Genomic DNA, 16,379 nt, shown 5'->3' with positions numbered 1-16,379 from the left:
TCATATATGTTGGTTTAGCTTGTCAGTGTGAATTAAATCTAAGTATTTATTTGTATTTTAACCGATTTAAAAGAGAAACTAAAACTCCGTTAATTGCACCTGTAGGGGCGCAATTTCTCTCAGACAATGGAAGTCTAAGCACATACACTCAAACAGAGGGACAGAAGTGAGATGAGATGTCTGACAGTTTTTTAATTTTCTGTTACCCATACAGTGTTGTAAAGTCGTGAAACTATCCATATTTACTCAGAATGACTTTTTGTCTGTATGAAAAAAGGTTTTGAAGTGTTTGGAATTAAAAAATGCAGGAAAATTAATAATTCCATTTTTAATGTCATTTAAAAAAAATCACAGAGACAAAACCGTTCAAGCTATCCAAAATCTATTGGCAATTTAAGTTGTTTAAAATGTTTTGGCATCATGTAGACAAAATTTGGTGTGTATAGTGTTACTCTCCTCTGAGCAGTATGCATTAATTCACAGCTAAATGTAAAAAAAAAAATCCACATTCAAATCAAAATAGCTGACTTCCTGTTGATCGTAGCTGATGACTGTGAATTAGAAAGTTGTCCGTCTTGATGAGAACAATTTTTGTACCGAGTTTGGTGTCTGTAGCTAAAACTAACCCCCCCACTTTTGACAAAAGGTGGCGCTATAGAGTGCCTCTTCCACGCCCTCTTATGAACTTTTGCCAGTGTCTAGTTATCATAAATACTGATATGTGTTCTGAGTTTGATGAAATTCTAAGCATGTTATATGCCTCAAAATCACCTGAGAAGTATTCCAGTTTAACATGTTGCCACGGCAACAATATTTTTAGATATCAATATCCCCCCAGCAGATTTATATAGGCTGTGTTTTAACATTATTCTGATGAAGTTTGAAGCAAATTGAGTAATAATAAGATGCTGAATTCAAAGCATTTTGAAAATGACACACTTCCTGCTGCCAGTTGGTGGCGCTATAACTTTGACTCCTAATAGTCACATATATGCGATCGACATCATACAAAGAATAATCTGATGAAGTTTGATTAAAATCAGGAAATGTATGTGGATGGTATTAGACACTTCCTGTTTCTCATTTCTCGCCATAATTTCAACACCTCGCCACGAGCAAACCGTTAGAGATATCAAAAATCCCCTGGCAATTTTTCATCCCCAATGTCTTGAGATCATGTTGACCTAATTTGGTGGCAATCTGCAAAAAAACCTATGACAAGTATTTCAAATTCCAGAGCATGCGCTTTTTACATAACTCTAAATAGCTGACTTCCTGTTGGGCGGAGCCTATGACATGCAATACGAAAGTTGTTCGGCACGATGAGATCTATATGTGTACTGAGTTTCATATGCATATGTGTGAGTATGTGTGAGCTATACATCAACATTTCTGACTGTGATCCAGGGGGCGCCGTAGAGCCCCTGTGCCACGCCCGGGTCCCAGCCTCTGCAGGCTCCTAAAGGCCACAGATTCCAAAGTGTGCGCAAATTTTCAAGAGTTTTTGAGTATGTTAAGGACCCCAAAAGCCCCCACAACTTTGACGAAAAATATGAATACTAAACCCTAAATAACCAACTTCCTGTTGGGCGGAGCCTATGACATGCAGTACGAAAGTTGTTTGGTTTGATGAGATCTACATGTGTACCGAGTTTCGTGTGTCTACGTGCAAGTATGTATGATATATGGCCCTCAGTATTCCAGGGGGCGCTGTAGAGCCCCTGTGCCACGCCCGTATATCTGTCTCTGCCCAGCCCTAATGGCCGCAGGTTCCAAGGTGTGTGCCAATTTTCAAGAGTTTTCGAGCATGTTAAGGACCCCAAAAGCCCCCGTAACGTTGGAAAAAAATAATAATAATAATAAAAAATAATCCTAAGGAAAACAATAGGGCTCTCGCCCTCCAGGCTTGAGCCCTAATAATCCTAAGGAAAACAATAGGCCTCTCGCCCTTTGGGCTTGAGCCCTAATAAATATAGCTGCAAGCAGCGATGGCGGGCTCAAGCCACCAATGCCATCGCCCCCCCGGTGGCATCAGGTAAACTGTGCCCAGCGGGCACATGCATTCACAATATCCCTCTGGCAGTGAGGTTTTAAAGGATATGACAGTTAAAGGGTTAATCCGAATCATCTAGACTTTAAAATCACATTCACAGAACTATATATATATATATATATATATATATATATATATATATATATATATATATATATATATATATATATATATATATATATATATATATATATATATATTTTTTTTTTTTTTTTTTTTAGTAACACTTTACAATAAGATTTCATTTATAAACATTATGTTAACATGAACAATATTTATATAGCATTCATTCATGTCAGTTAATATTCCAAACTTAAACATTAAAACATTGTTTTGTGATTTTTTTCCAAGCACATTTTACCAATTCCAAACCATATCAATCTTAATAACTACCATTATTTTTTATTTAATCATTTATGAGTGTTATACAATAGTCCAGGAAAGCTGGAAGAGAAAAACTCCTTATATTCATGTGCAGAATTATTAGGCATGTTTTCTTTTACAGATGAAATGCACTAAAAAAGAGATTTAACTCAAACTATTTTAACTCAAAGTCGAAAATTATGAAATACCCATGAGAAATATCAAACACAAATGCAATACAGAAAGGGATAAGATAAGACTTGACCATTGTACAAAAATGCTGACTGGGTCATGAGGTCAGAAAAGAAGAAGAAAAAAAAACAGGTCAAGAAGAACTGACAAAAAGAATTGCAAAATAATTAGGAATTAATGTGAAGATAAATTTTTAGTCAATTCTGCAAGACAGACTTTCAGGAAAGGAGGTGGAATAAAAATGAGCTCCTAAATCTTAATCCCGGATTCTGGAAGATATATTCCTCAAACCATCGGACAAGAGGAGGTGGTGCTGGTCCTTCACAAGTCACTCTAATCTATTCATAAAGCCTATATATAAAGTCTTAATATATAGTATTTCACAATACTTCATGGTATTCTAATTAAATCATTTTTTGGAATCTTAGATCTCTCAGAACCTGACACATTGTAATTCTGAGACTCCAGGAAAGTGGCAGTTCTGTAAAATGTTGGCGCTGGAGACTAAATGCTCCCTGATAGTTTCACACCTAATTCACTTAACACACACACACACACATTACCCACAGTGACAGAGGGACAGAGTGACATCAGATGTATGATAGTTTTTTTAATTTTCTATCATCCATATAGTGTTGTATAGTCATGAAACTATGCATATTTCCTCAGAATGACTTGTCTTCTATGTGTACAATTTTTTTTAAGTGTTTAGAAGCTGCACTTTAAAACAATAAAACACATTTACTGGTTACTTTTTTACTGTTATTTCAAAAAATCACCACGACAAAACCATTCAAGCCATTCAAAATTCATCCGCACCTGTACTGTAAGATACATTCTTTAAACAGTGGTAAAAGAGGATGTGGTGCTGATCCTTCAAGAGTCACTCAAAACATATCTGTCCCTAAGCCTATAAAGAATTATTCTTAATATACAGTTCACAATACTTCAGCTTGATATTCTAATTAAGTGAGGGTCATTTTATCAGTAAAATACATAAAATTCATATTATTTTTCTTTGAAAGATTTCTATAAATGATTTAAATCATTATACTTGTTTCTACAATAATTATTTAAAAGTAATCATATAGCTCCATCTGGTGGCCATTATTGGTACTAAGAATTGCAAGCTTGATTTATATGTTATGATAGTTTTAATTTTATGCTGGCTCTTGAAAATGATAAAGCTATGAAACTTACTGTGCTTCCTTCAAATGATGACTTCTACGTATATAAAAAATTATGAAGAGTTGGAATTAAAAATGTTAAAGATATAGTAAAATAACTATTGTATTTTTTTATGTTACTTTAATAAAGCGCTATGGCCACACCATTTAAGGTATCCTAAACCCTTTCGAAATTTAACATCTTCAGTATATGGCTTCATGTTAAAACAGTTTGGTGTGAACTACTTATGTCTTCTTAGAGGAGAATGAATTCATTTACAGGCTGATTTTATCATAAATCCACAGTAACATTTCTGAGTTCTGTATCAATCTGTGTTGTTGTTTGTTTATTTTTATTTTTCATAGGAAGATAACTGACCCTTTACTCTCCTTTTTAATAAATGTGCTTATAAACCAAGAACAAGCTATTTATAGCTGTATTTATAAACTGTTTACTACTGACTATTAATATTGGGACAAGGCTTTATGAAGCATGAACTGACTATTTACTAATGAGTGCAGTTATTATAAAGTGTTATCAATGCATTTGCTAATGTTAACAAATTAGACATTATTTTACAGTGTTATTAAATCCTTTCAATGATTTGTAAGTGTTTTGTAATGATTTTATTGACCTGAAAGCATTTGTGAAAGTTCTGCTTGCATTACAGCTTAGTCTTGATCTGTGAGCTGAACAGATTTACTGTAACATCCATGAGATTATGTAAATTCAAATAAATATCATGTCACAGGATGTCAGAGGTCAGTATCAAATTAATTTGAAATTATTATTTGCAGCACAAATAAGGTTTTTTAGGATTTTTAAAAATCCCTAAAACTGTCAGAAAAGGATAAGGCCTAAGATTTCTATGTGAGTGGCTAAATTTATTTGTTTTTATAACTATAATGCATAAACTATGAAATTATACAAAATGTATAAAAATGTACAACAGTTATTCTTTTCCAATGTTTTTTATTTATTTATTTATTTATTTTTTATTTACATTTAAAAAAAATTAGCCTACGCAATCATTCTAAACAGCTTGAATAAAACCTGTTAATATTTATTATAGACCACTATAACTGTGTATAATCTAACAAACAAGTTTATTATGAAAATAAAAGTGTGTACACCAGATAAATTGGACGATAAAGAAATTGCTAACAATAATATAATAGAGCATGTTTTAGGTTTTTAGGCGTTTAGATGCAGAAATGGACAAATCAAATGTAAAATAAAATGTAATTGATTTAATTAAATATAGATTAAGTCTTGTTAGAGCAAAATAATAAATAAATACCTACACACATTAAAAAAGCAGCCAAGATTAATGAGTTTAATTTTTTATATAGATTAAAATTGAAGACAGAAGCAGGTATATGCGGTCACTTAATATTAAAATCCAGTAGATCCACTTCAGATTTATTTCTCAACAGTTTATGTTCACGTGGCTGTTTTCGTTTATATTAGCCAAGCTATTATGTATTTTGAAATAATCTTGTCCGTGATGTGTTCGTTCTTACGACGAAAGGCAGAATCCTCGAGAGAGAGATATATGTTATTCTGCCAGTCGCGCTTTCAAATAGTCTTGCACACTTAAACGGGTCACAAACACCTATATTTAGCTCGTGTTGTGTTATAATGGATGTATTGTGTGCATTTATGGCAATAAGTTATTTAAAAAAGCTCTTAAACAAGAATAAATTAGTTAGTTTTGAACTTGTGACACTGTGCGCGCTGATCAGAGGCAGTGATTTCAGATAGGCAGCCGCAAATATTTCATTTTCACACAAACAGTTCAAAAACATCTTAATTTAGCTCTTGGTGTGTTCTAATTGGTGAATTGTGTGATATCGCTGCAATACTTTATTTTTAATAGCTATAAAACAAGAATAAACTCGTTTTTTTCTGAGCTCGTCATTCCACACGCTCCTGCTCAGAGCAGTGATTCATCTCTCCTGTTTCTCACATATCACTGACCACACATCAATTATTAAGCCCTGACCTAATAATAATCATATATGTTGGTTTAGCTTGTCAGTGTGAATTAAATCCAAGTATTTATTTGTATTTTAACCGATTTAAAAGTGAAACCAAAAGACAGTCTCCTCCCTTTTTAAGTCCGGTAACTGCACCTGTAGGGGCGCTATTTCTCTCAGACAATGGAAGTCTAAGCACACTCACTCAAACAGAGGGACAGAGAGATATGAGATGTCTGATAGTTTTTTAATTTTCTGTTATCCATACAGTGTTGTAAAGTCATGAAACTGCATATTTACTCAGAATAACTTTTTTTTCTGTATGAAAAAAGGTTTTGAAGTGTTTGGAATTTAAAAATGCAGGAAAATTAATAATTCCATCTTTATTGTCATTTAAAAAAATCACCACGACAAAACCATCCAAGCTATCCAAAATCCATTCACAATTTAAGTTCCTCAATGTTTTTTCAACATGTAGACAAAGTTTGGTGTGTATAGTGTTACTCTCCTCTGAGCAGTATGCATTAATTCACAGCTAAATGTAAAAAAACAATCCACATTCAAATCAAAATAGCCGACTTCCTGTTGGTCGTAGCTGATGACTGTGAATTAGAAAGTTGTCCGTCTTGATAAGAACAATTTTTGTACTGAGTTTGGTGTCTGTAGCTAAAACTAACCCCCCCACTTTTGACAAAAGGTGGCGCTATAGAGTGCCTCTTCCACGCCCTCTTATGAACTTTTGCCAGTGTCTAGCTGTCACTAATACTGATATGTGTTCTGAGTTTGATGAAATTCTAAGCATGTTATTTGCCTCAAAATCACCTGAGAATTATTCCAGTTTGACATGTTGCCACGGCAACAATATTTTTAGATATCCAATTTCCCCCAGCAGATTCATATCGGCTGTGTTTTAACATTATTCTGATGAAGTTTGAAGCAAATCGAATAAAAATAAGATGCTGAATTCAAATCATTTTGAAAATGACACACTTCCTGCTGCCAGTTGGTGGCGCTATAACTCTGACTCCTAATAGTCACATATATGTGATCGACATCATACAATGAATAATTTGATGAAGTTTGATTGAAATCAGGAAATGTATGTGGATGGTATTAGACACTTCCTGTTTCTCAATTCTCGCCATAATTTCAACGCCTCGCCACGAGCAAACCGTTCGAGATATCAAAAATCCCCTGGCAATTTTTCATCCCCAATGTCTTGATATCATGTTGACCGAGTTTGGTGGTAAACGAGTAAAAAACCTATGACAAGTATTTCAAATTCCAGAGCATGCGCTTTTTACATAACTCTAAATAGCTGACTTCCTGTTGGGCGGAGCCTATGACATGCAATACGAAAATTGTTCGGCACAATGAGATCTATATGTGTACTGAGTTTCATATGAATATGTGCAAGTATGTGTGAGCTATACCTCAACATTTATGACTGTGTTCCAGGGGGCGCCGTAGAGCCCCTGTGCCACGCCCGGGTCCCAGCCTCTGCAGGCTCCTAAAGGGCACAGATTCCAAAGTGTGTGCAAATTTTCAAGAGTTTTTGAGTATGTTAGGGACCCCAAAAGCCCCCACAACTTTGACCAAAAATATGAATAATAAACCCTAAATAGCCAACTTCCTGTTGGGCGGAGCCTATGACATGCAGTACGAAAGTTGTTTGGTTTAATGAGATCTACATGTGTACCGAGTTTCATGTGTCTACGTGCAAGTATGTATGATATATGGCCCTCAGTATTCCAGGGGGCGCTGTAGAGCCCCTGTGCCACGCCCGTGTATCAGTCTCTGCCCGACCCTAATGGCCGCAGGTTCCAATCTGTGTGCCAATTTTCAAGAGTTTTCGAGCATGTTAAGGACCCCAAAAGCCCCCGTAACGTTAGAAAAAAATAATAAATATAGCTGCAAGCAGCGATGGCGGGCTCAAGCCACCAATGCCATCGCCACCCCGGTGGCATCAGGTAAACTGTGCCCAGCGGGCACATGCATTCACAATATCCCTCTGGCAGTGAGGTTTTAAAGGGTATGGCGGTTAAAGGGTTAATCCGAATCATCTAGACTTTAAAATCACATTCACAGAACAATATATATATATATATATATATTTAGTAACACTTTACAATAAGATTTCATTTATAAACATTATGTTAACATGAACAATATTTATATAGCATTCATTCATGTCATTTAATATTCCAAACTTAAACATTAAAACATTGTTTTATTGTGATTTTTTTTCCAAGCACATTTTACCAATTCCAAGCCATATCAATCTTAATAACTACCATTATTTTTTATTTAATAATTTATGAGTGCTATACAATAGTCCAGGAAAGCTGGAAGAGAAAAACTCCTTATATTCATGTGCAGAATCATTAGGCATGTTTTCTTTTACAGATGAAATGCGCTAAAAAAGAGTTTTAACTCAAACGTTTTTAACTCAAAGTCGAAAATTATGAAATACCCATGAGAAATATCAAACACAAATGCAATACAGAAATGGATAAGTTAAGATTTGACCATTGTACAAAAATGCTGACTGGGTCATGAGGTCAGAAAAGAAGAAGAAGAAAAAAAAACAGGTCAAGAAGAACTGACAAAAATAATTGCAAAATAATTAGGAATTAATGTGAAGATTAATTTTTAGTCAATTCTGCAAGACAGACTTTCAGGAAAGGAGGTGGAATAAAAATGAGCTCCTTAAATCTTAATCCCGGATTCAGGAAAATGTATTTCTCAAACCATCGGACAAGAGGAGGTGGTGCTGGTCCTTCACGAGTCACTCTAATCTGTTCATAAAGCCTATATATAAAGTCTTAATATATAGTATTTCACAATACTTCATGGTATTCTAATTAAATCATTTTTTGGAATCTTTGATTTCTCAGAACCTGACACATTGTAATTCTGAGACTCCAGGAAAGTGGCAGTTCTGTAAAATGTTGGCACTGGAGACTAAATGCTCCCTGATAGTTTCACACCTAATTCACTTAACACACACACAAACAAACACACACACATTACCCACAGTGACAGAGGGACAGAGTGACATCAGATCTATGATAGTTTTTTAATTTTCTATCATCCATATAATGTTATATAGTCATGAAACTATGCATATTTCCTCAGAATGACTTGTCTTCTATGTGTAAATTTTTTTTAAGTGTTTAGAAGCTGCACTTAAAAAAATAAAAGACATTTACTGGTTACTTTTTTACTAATATTTTAAAAAATCACCACGACAAAACCATTCAAGCCATTCAAAATTCATCCGCACCTGTACTGTAAGATACATTCTTTAAACTGGTAAAAGAGGATGTGGTGCTGATCCTTCAAGTCACTCAAAACGTATCTGTCCATAAAGCCTATAAAGAATTATTCTTAATATACAGTTCACAATACTTCAGCTTGTTATTCTAATTAAGTGAATGTCATTTTATCAGTAAAATACATAAAATTCATATTATTTTTCTTTGAAAGATTTCTATAAATGATTTAAATCATACTTGTTTCTACAATAATTATTTAAAAGTAATCCTATAGCTCCATCTGGTGGCCATTATTGGTACTAAGAATTGCAAGCTTGATTTATATGTTATGATAGTTTTAAATTTATGTTGGCTCTTGAAAATTATAAAGCTATGAAACTTACTGTGCTTCCTTCAAATGATGACTTCTACGTATATAAAAAATTATGAAGAGTTGGAATTAAAAATTTTAAAGATATAGTAAAATTACTATTGTATTTTTTTATGTTACTTTAATAAATCGCTATGGCCACACCATTTAAGGTATCCTAAACCCATTCGCAATTTAACATCTTCAGTATATGGGTTCATGTTAAAACAGTTTGGTGTGAACTACTTGTGTCTTCTTGGAGGAGAATGAATTCATTTACAGGCTGAGTTTATCATAAATCCACAATAACATTTATGAGTTCTGTATCAATCAGTGTTGTTGTTTGTTTATTTTTTATTTATTTTTTTCATAGGAAGATAACTGACCCTCTACTCTCCTTTTTAATAAATGTGCTTATAAACCAAGAACAAGCTATTTATAGCTGTATTTATAAACTGCTTACTATTGACTATTAATATTGGGACAAGGCTTTATGAAGCATGAACTGACTATTTACTAATGAGTGCAGTTATTATAAAGTGTTATCAATGCATTTGCTAATCTTAACAAATTAGACATTATTTTACAGTGTTATCAAATCCCTTAAATGATTTGTAAGTGTTTTGTAATGATTTTATTGACCTAAAAGCATTTGTGAAAGTTCTGCTTGCATTAGAGCTTAGTCTTGATCTGTGAGCTGAACAGATTTACTGTTACATCCATGAGATTATGTAAATTCAAATAAATATCATGTCACAGGATATCAGAGGTCAGTATCAAATTAGTTTGAAATTATTATTTGCAGCACAAATAAGGTTTTTTAGGATTTTTAAAAATCCCTAAAACTGTCAGAAAAGGATAAGGCCTAAGATTTCTATGTGAGTGGCTAAATTTGTTTGTTTTTATAACTATAATGCATAAACTATGAAACTATACAAAATGTATAAAAAAGTACAAGTTATTCTTTTCCAATGTTTTTAATTTTTTTTTTTTTTTTTTGGATTTACATTTTAAAAAATTAGCCTGCGGCGATCATTCTAAACATCTTGAATAAAACCTGTCAATATTTATTATAGACCACTATAACTGTGTATAATCTAACAAACAAGTTTATTATGAAAATAAAAGCGTGTACACCAGATAACTTGGACGATAAAGAAATTGCTAACAATAGTATAATAGAGCATGTTTTAGGTTTTTAGGCGTTTAGATGCAGAAATGGACAAATCAAATGTAAAATAAAATGTAATTGATTTAATTAAATATAGATTAAGTCTTGTTAGAGCAAAATAATAAATAAATACGTACACACATTAAAAAAGCAGCCAAGATGAATGAGTTTAATTTTTTTATATAGATTAAAATTGAAGACAGAAGCAGCTGGTATATGCGGTCACTTAATATTAAAATCCAGTTGATCCACTTCAGATTTAATTCTCAACAGTTTATGTTCACGTGGCTGTTTTCGTTTATATTAGCCAAGCTATTATGTATTTTGAAATAATCTTGTCCGTGATGTGTTCATTCTTACGACGAAAGGCAGAATCCTGCAGCTCGAGAGATATATGTTATTCTGCCAGTCGCGCTTTCAAATAGTCTTGCACACTTAAACGGGTCACAAACACCTGCATTTAGCTCGTGTTGTGTTATAATGGATGTATTGTGTGCATTTATGGCAATAATTTATTTTAAAAAGCTCTTAAACAAGAATAAATTCGTTTGTTTTGAGCTCTGAGACACTGTGCGCGCTGATCGGAGGCAGTGATTTCAGTAGGCAGCCGCAAATATTTCATTTTCACACAAACAGTTCAAAAACATCTTAATTTAGCTATTGGTGTGCTCTAATTGGTGAATTGTGTGATATCGCTGCAATACTTTATTTTTAATAGCTATAAAACAAGAATAAACTCGTTTTTTCTGAGCTCATCATTCCACACGCTCCTGCTCAGAGCGGTGATTCATCTCTCGTGTTTCTCACGTATCACTGACCACACATAAATTATTAATGAGCCCTGACCTGATAATAATCATATATGTTGGTTTAGCTTGTCACTGTGAATTAAATCCAAGTATTTATTTGTATTTTAACCGATTTAAAATCGAAACCAAAAGACAGTCTCCTCCCTTTTTTAGTCCGGTAACTGCACCTGTAGGGGCGCTATTTCTCTCAGACAATGGAACACACACACTCAAACAGATGGACAGAGTGAGATGAGATGTCTGACAGTTTTTTAATTTTCTGTTATCCATACAGTGTTGTAAAGTCATGAAACTATGCATATTTACTCAGAATAACTTTTTTTTCTGTATGAAAAAAGGTTTTGAAGTGTTTGGAATTTAAAAATGCAGGAAAATTAATAATTCCATCTTTATTGTCATTTAAAAAAATCACCACGACAAAACCATCCAAGTTATCCAAAACCCATTCACAATTTAAGTTCCTCAATGTTTTTTCAACATGTAGACCAAGTTTGGTGTGTATAGTGTTACTCTCCTCTGAGCAGTATGCATTAATTCACGGCTAAATGTAAAAAATAATCCACATTCAAATCAAAATAGCCGACTTCCTGTTGGTCGTAGCTGATGACTGTGAATTAGAAAGTTGTCCGTCTTGATAAGAACAATTTTTGTACTGAGTTTGGTGTCTGTAGCTAAAACTAACCCCCCCACTTTTGACAAAAGGTGGCGCTATAGAGTGCCTATTCCACGCCCTCTTATGAACTTTTGCCAGTGTCTAGCTGTCACTAATACTGATATGTGTTCTGAGTTTGATGAAATTCTAAGCATGTTATATGCCCAAAAATCACCTGAGAAGTATTCCAGTTTGACATGTTGCCACGGCAACAATTTTTTAGATATCAATATCCCCCTTGCAGATTTATATCAGCTGTGTTTTAACATTATTCTGATGAAGTTTGAAGCAAATCGAGTAATAATAAGATGCTGAATTCAAATCATTTTGAAAATGACACACTTCCTTCTGCCAGTTGGTGGCGCTATAACTTTGACTCCTAATAGTCACATATATGCGATCGACATCATACAACGAATAATCTGATGAAGTTTGATTAAAATCAGGAAATGTATGTGGATGGTATTAGACACTTCCTGTTTCTAATTTCTCGCCATAATTTCAACGCCTCGCCACGAGCAAACCGTTCGAGATATCAAAAATCCCCTGGCAATTTTTCATCCCCAGTGTCTTGAGATCATGTTGACCGAGTTTGGCGGCAATCGAGAAAAAAACCTATGACAAGTATTTCAAATTCCAGAGCATGCGCTTTTTACATAACTCTAAATAGCTGACTTCCTGTTGGGTGGAGCCTATGACATGCAATACGAAAGTTGTTCGGCACGATGAGATCTATATGTGTACTGAGTTTCATATGAATATGTGCAAGTATGTGTGAGCTATACATCAACATTTCTGACTGTGTTCCAGGGGGCGCCGTAGAGCCCCTGTGCCACGCCCGGGTCCCAGCCTCTGCAGGCTCCTAAAGGCCACAGATTCCAAAGTGTGCGCAAATTTTCAAGAGTTTTTGAGTATGTTAAGGACCCCCAAAGCCCCCACAACTTTGACGAAAAATTTGAATACTAAACCCTAAATAGCCAACTTCCTGTTGGGCGGAGCCTATGATATGCAATACAAAAGTTGTTTGGATTGATGAGATTTATATGTGTACCGAGTTTCATACGTCTACGAGCAAGAATGTATGATATATGGCCCTCCATATTCCAGGGGGCGCTGTAGAGCCCCTGTGCCACGCCCGTGTATCAGTCTCTGCCCGGCCCTAATGGCCGCAGGTTCCAATGTGTGTGCCAATTTTCAAGACTTTTTAAGCATGTTAAGGACCCCAAAAGCCCCCGAAACCTTGGAAAAAAATTAGAAGAATAAATAATAATAATAATAATAATAACAAATAATCCTAAGGAAAACAATAGGGCTCTCGCCCTCCAGGCTTGAGCCCTAATAATAATAATAATAATAAAAAATAATCCTAAGGAAAACAATAGGGCTCTCGCCCTCCAGGCTTGAGCCCTAAATATAGCTGCAAGCAGCGATGGCGGGCTCAAGCCACCAGTGCCATCGCCACCCCGGTGGCATCAGGTAAACTGTGCCCAGCGGGCACATGCATTCACAATATCCCTCTGGCAGTGAGGTTTTAAAGGATATGGCAGTTAAAGGGTTAATCCGAATCATCTAGACTTTAAAATCACATTCACAGAACAATATATATATATAACTTTAGTAACACTTTACAATAAGATTCCATTCATAAACATTATGTTAACATGAACAATGTTTATATAGCATTCATTCACGTCAGTTAATATTCCAAACTTAAACATTAAAACATTGTTTTATTGTGATTTTTTCCAAGCATTTTTTACCAATTCCAAACCATATCAATCTTAATAACTACCATTATTTTTTATTTAATCATTTATGAGTGCTATACAATAGTCCAGGAAAGCTGGAAGAGAAAAACAGGTCAAGAAGAACTGACAAAAAGAATTGCAAAATAATTAGGAAATAATGTGAAGGTTAATTTTTAGTCAATTCTGCAAGACAGACTTTCAGGAAAGGAGGTGGAATAAAAATGAGCTCTTAAATCTTAATCCTGGATTCTGGAAGATATACTCCTCAAACCATCGAACAAGAGGAGGTGGTGCTGGTCCTTCACGAGTCACTCTAATCTGTTCATAAAGCCTATATATAAAGCCTTAATATATAGTATTTCACAATACTTCATGGTATTCTAATTAAATCATTTTTTGGGATCTTAAGTCTCTCAGAGCCGGACACCGAGTAATTCTGGAGACTCCAGGAAAGTGGCAGTTCTGTAAAATGTTGGCGCTGGAGACTAAATGCTCCCTGATAGTTTCACACCTAATTCACTTAACACACACACAAACACACACACACACACACACTACCCACAGTGACAGTGGGACTGAGTGACATTAGATGTATGATAGTTTTTTTATTTTCTATCATCCATATAGTGTTGTATAGTCATGAAACTATTGTCATGAGACCAGTCATTCTGAGGAAATATGCCTCAGAATGACTTGTCTTTTATGTGTACATTTTTTTTAAGTGTTTAGAAGCTGCACTTTAAAAAAAATAAAAAGACATTTACTGGTTCCTTTTTTACTATTATTTAAAAAAATCACCACGACAAAACCATTCAAGCTATCCAAAATTCATTCACACCTGTTCTGTAAGATTAGTTCTTTAAACAGTGGTAAAAGAGGATGTGGTGCTGATCCTTCAAGAGTCACTCAAAACGTATCTGTCCATAAAGCCTATAAAGAATTATTCTTAATATACAGTTCACAATACTTCAGCTTGTTATTCTAATTAAGTGAGGGTCATTTTTATCAGTAAAATTCCTAAAATACATATTATTTTATTTGAAAGATTTCTATAAATTATTTAAATCATACTCGTTTCTACAATAATTATTTAAAAGTAATCCTATAGCTCCCTCTGGTGGCCATTATTGGTACTAAGAATTGCAAGCTTGATTTATAAGTTATGATAGTTTTAATTTTAGGCTGGCTCTTGAAAATGAAAAAGCTATGAAACTTACTGTGCTTCCTTCAAATGAGGACTTCTACTTATATAAAAAATTATGAAGAGTTAGAATGAAAAATTTTAAAGATATAGTAAAATAACTATTGTATTTTTTTATGTTACATTAATAAATCTCTATGGCAACACCATTTAAGCTATCCTAAACCCATTCACAATTTAACATCTCAGTATATTGGCATCATGTTGAAAAAGGAGTATGGAGTAGTATGAGGAGGAGTATGAATTCATTTACAGGCTGATTTTATCATAAATCCACAATCAAATTTATTTTTCTGTTCTGTATCAATCTGTGTTGTTGTTTGTTTATTTTTATCTTTTATTTTTCATAGGAAGATAACTGATCCTTTACTCTCCTTTTTAATAAATGTGCTTATAAACCAAAAACAAGCTATTTATAGCTGTATTTATAAACTGCTTACTACTGACTATTAATATTGGGACAAGGCTTTATAAAGCATGAACTGACTATTTACTTTTTGAGTTTGAAATTATTATTTGCAGCACAAATTAGGGTTTTTTAGGATTTTTAAAAATCCCTAAAACTGTCAGAAAAGGATAAGGCCTAAGATTTCTATGTGAGTGGCTACATTTATTTGTTTTATAACTATAATGCATAAACTATGAAATTATACAAAATGTATAAAAAAGTACAACAGTCATTGTTTTCCAATGTTTTTTTTTTTTTTTTTTTTTTTTTTTTTTTTGGATTTACATTAAAAAAAATTAGCCTACTGCAATCATTCTAAACAGCTTGAATAAAACCTGTTAATATTTATTATAGACCACTGTAACTGTGTATAATCTAACAAACAAGTTTATTATGAAAATAAAAGTGTGTACACCAGATAAATTGGACGATAAAGAAATTGCTAACAATAGTATAATAGAGCATGTTTTAGGTTTTTAGGCGTTTAGATGCAGATATGGACAAATCAAATGTAAAATAAAATGTAATTGATTTAATTAAATATAGATTAATTCTTGTTAGAGCAAAATAATAAATAAATAAATAAATACGTACACACATTAAAAAAGCAGCCAAGATGAATGAATTTCATTTTTTATATAGATTAAAATTGAAGACAGAAGCAGCTGGTATATGCGGTCACTTAATATTAAAATCCAGTAGATCCACTTCAGATATATTTCTCAACAGTTTATGTTCACGTGGCTGTTTTCGTTTATAGTCGCCAAGCTATTATGTGTTTTGAAATAATCTTGTCCGTGATGTGTTCGTTCGTACGACGAAAGCCAGAATCCTGCAGCTCGAGAGATATATGTTATTCTGCCAGTCGCGCTTTCAAATAGTCTTGCGCACTTAAACGGGTCACAAACACCTGCATTTACCTCTTGATGTGTTACAATGGGTTTATTGTGTGCATTTGTGGTAATGTTT

At 33.8% G+C, this 16,379-nt stretch overlaps 1 long non-coding RNA gene across 1 annotated transcript; it reads right to left on the bottom strand.

Moving 5' to 3' along the window:
- Positions 1-313: 313 nt before the first annotated feature.
- On the bottom strand, positions 314-13,849 carry LOC127946337 (uncharacterized). Its single transcript, XR_008151066.1, has 2 exons — positions 12,189-13,849; positions 314-771 (listed from the first exon to the last, which is right to left on the bottom strand). It is a non-coding gene; the product is annotated as an uncharacterized LOC127946337 (long non-coding RNA).
- Positions 13,850-16,379: the final 2,530 nt, after the last annotated feature.

Source organism: Carassius gibelio, chromosome A24, assembly GCF_023724105.1.
Source record: "Carassius gibelio isolate Cgi1373 ecotype wild population from Czech Republic chromosome A24, carGib1.2-hapl.c, whole genome shotgun sequence".
Classification (NCBI taxonomy): domain Eukaryota; kingdom Metazoa; phylum Chordata; class Actinopteri; order Cypriniformes; family Cyprinidae; genus Carassius; species Carassius gibelio.
This window is presented reverse-complemented; position numbering and strand designations above follow the sequence as displayed.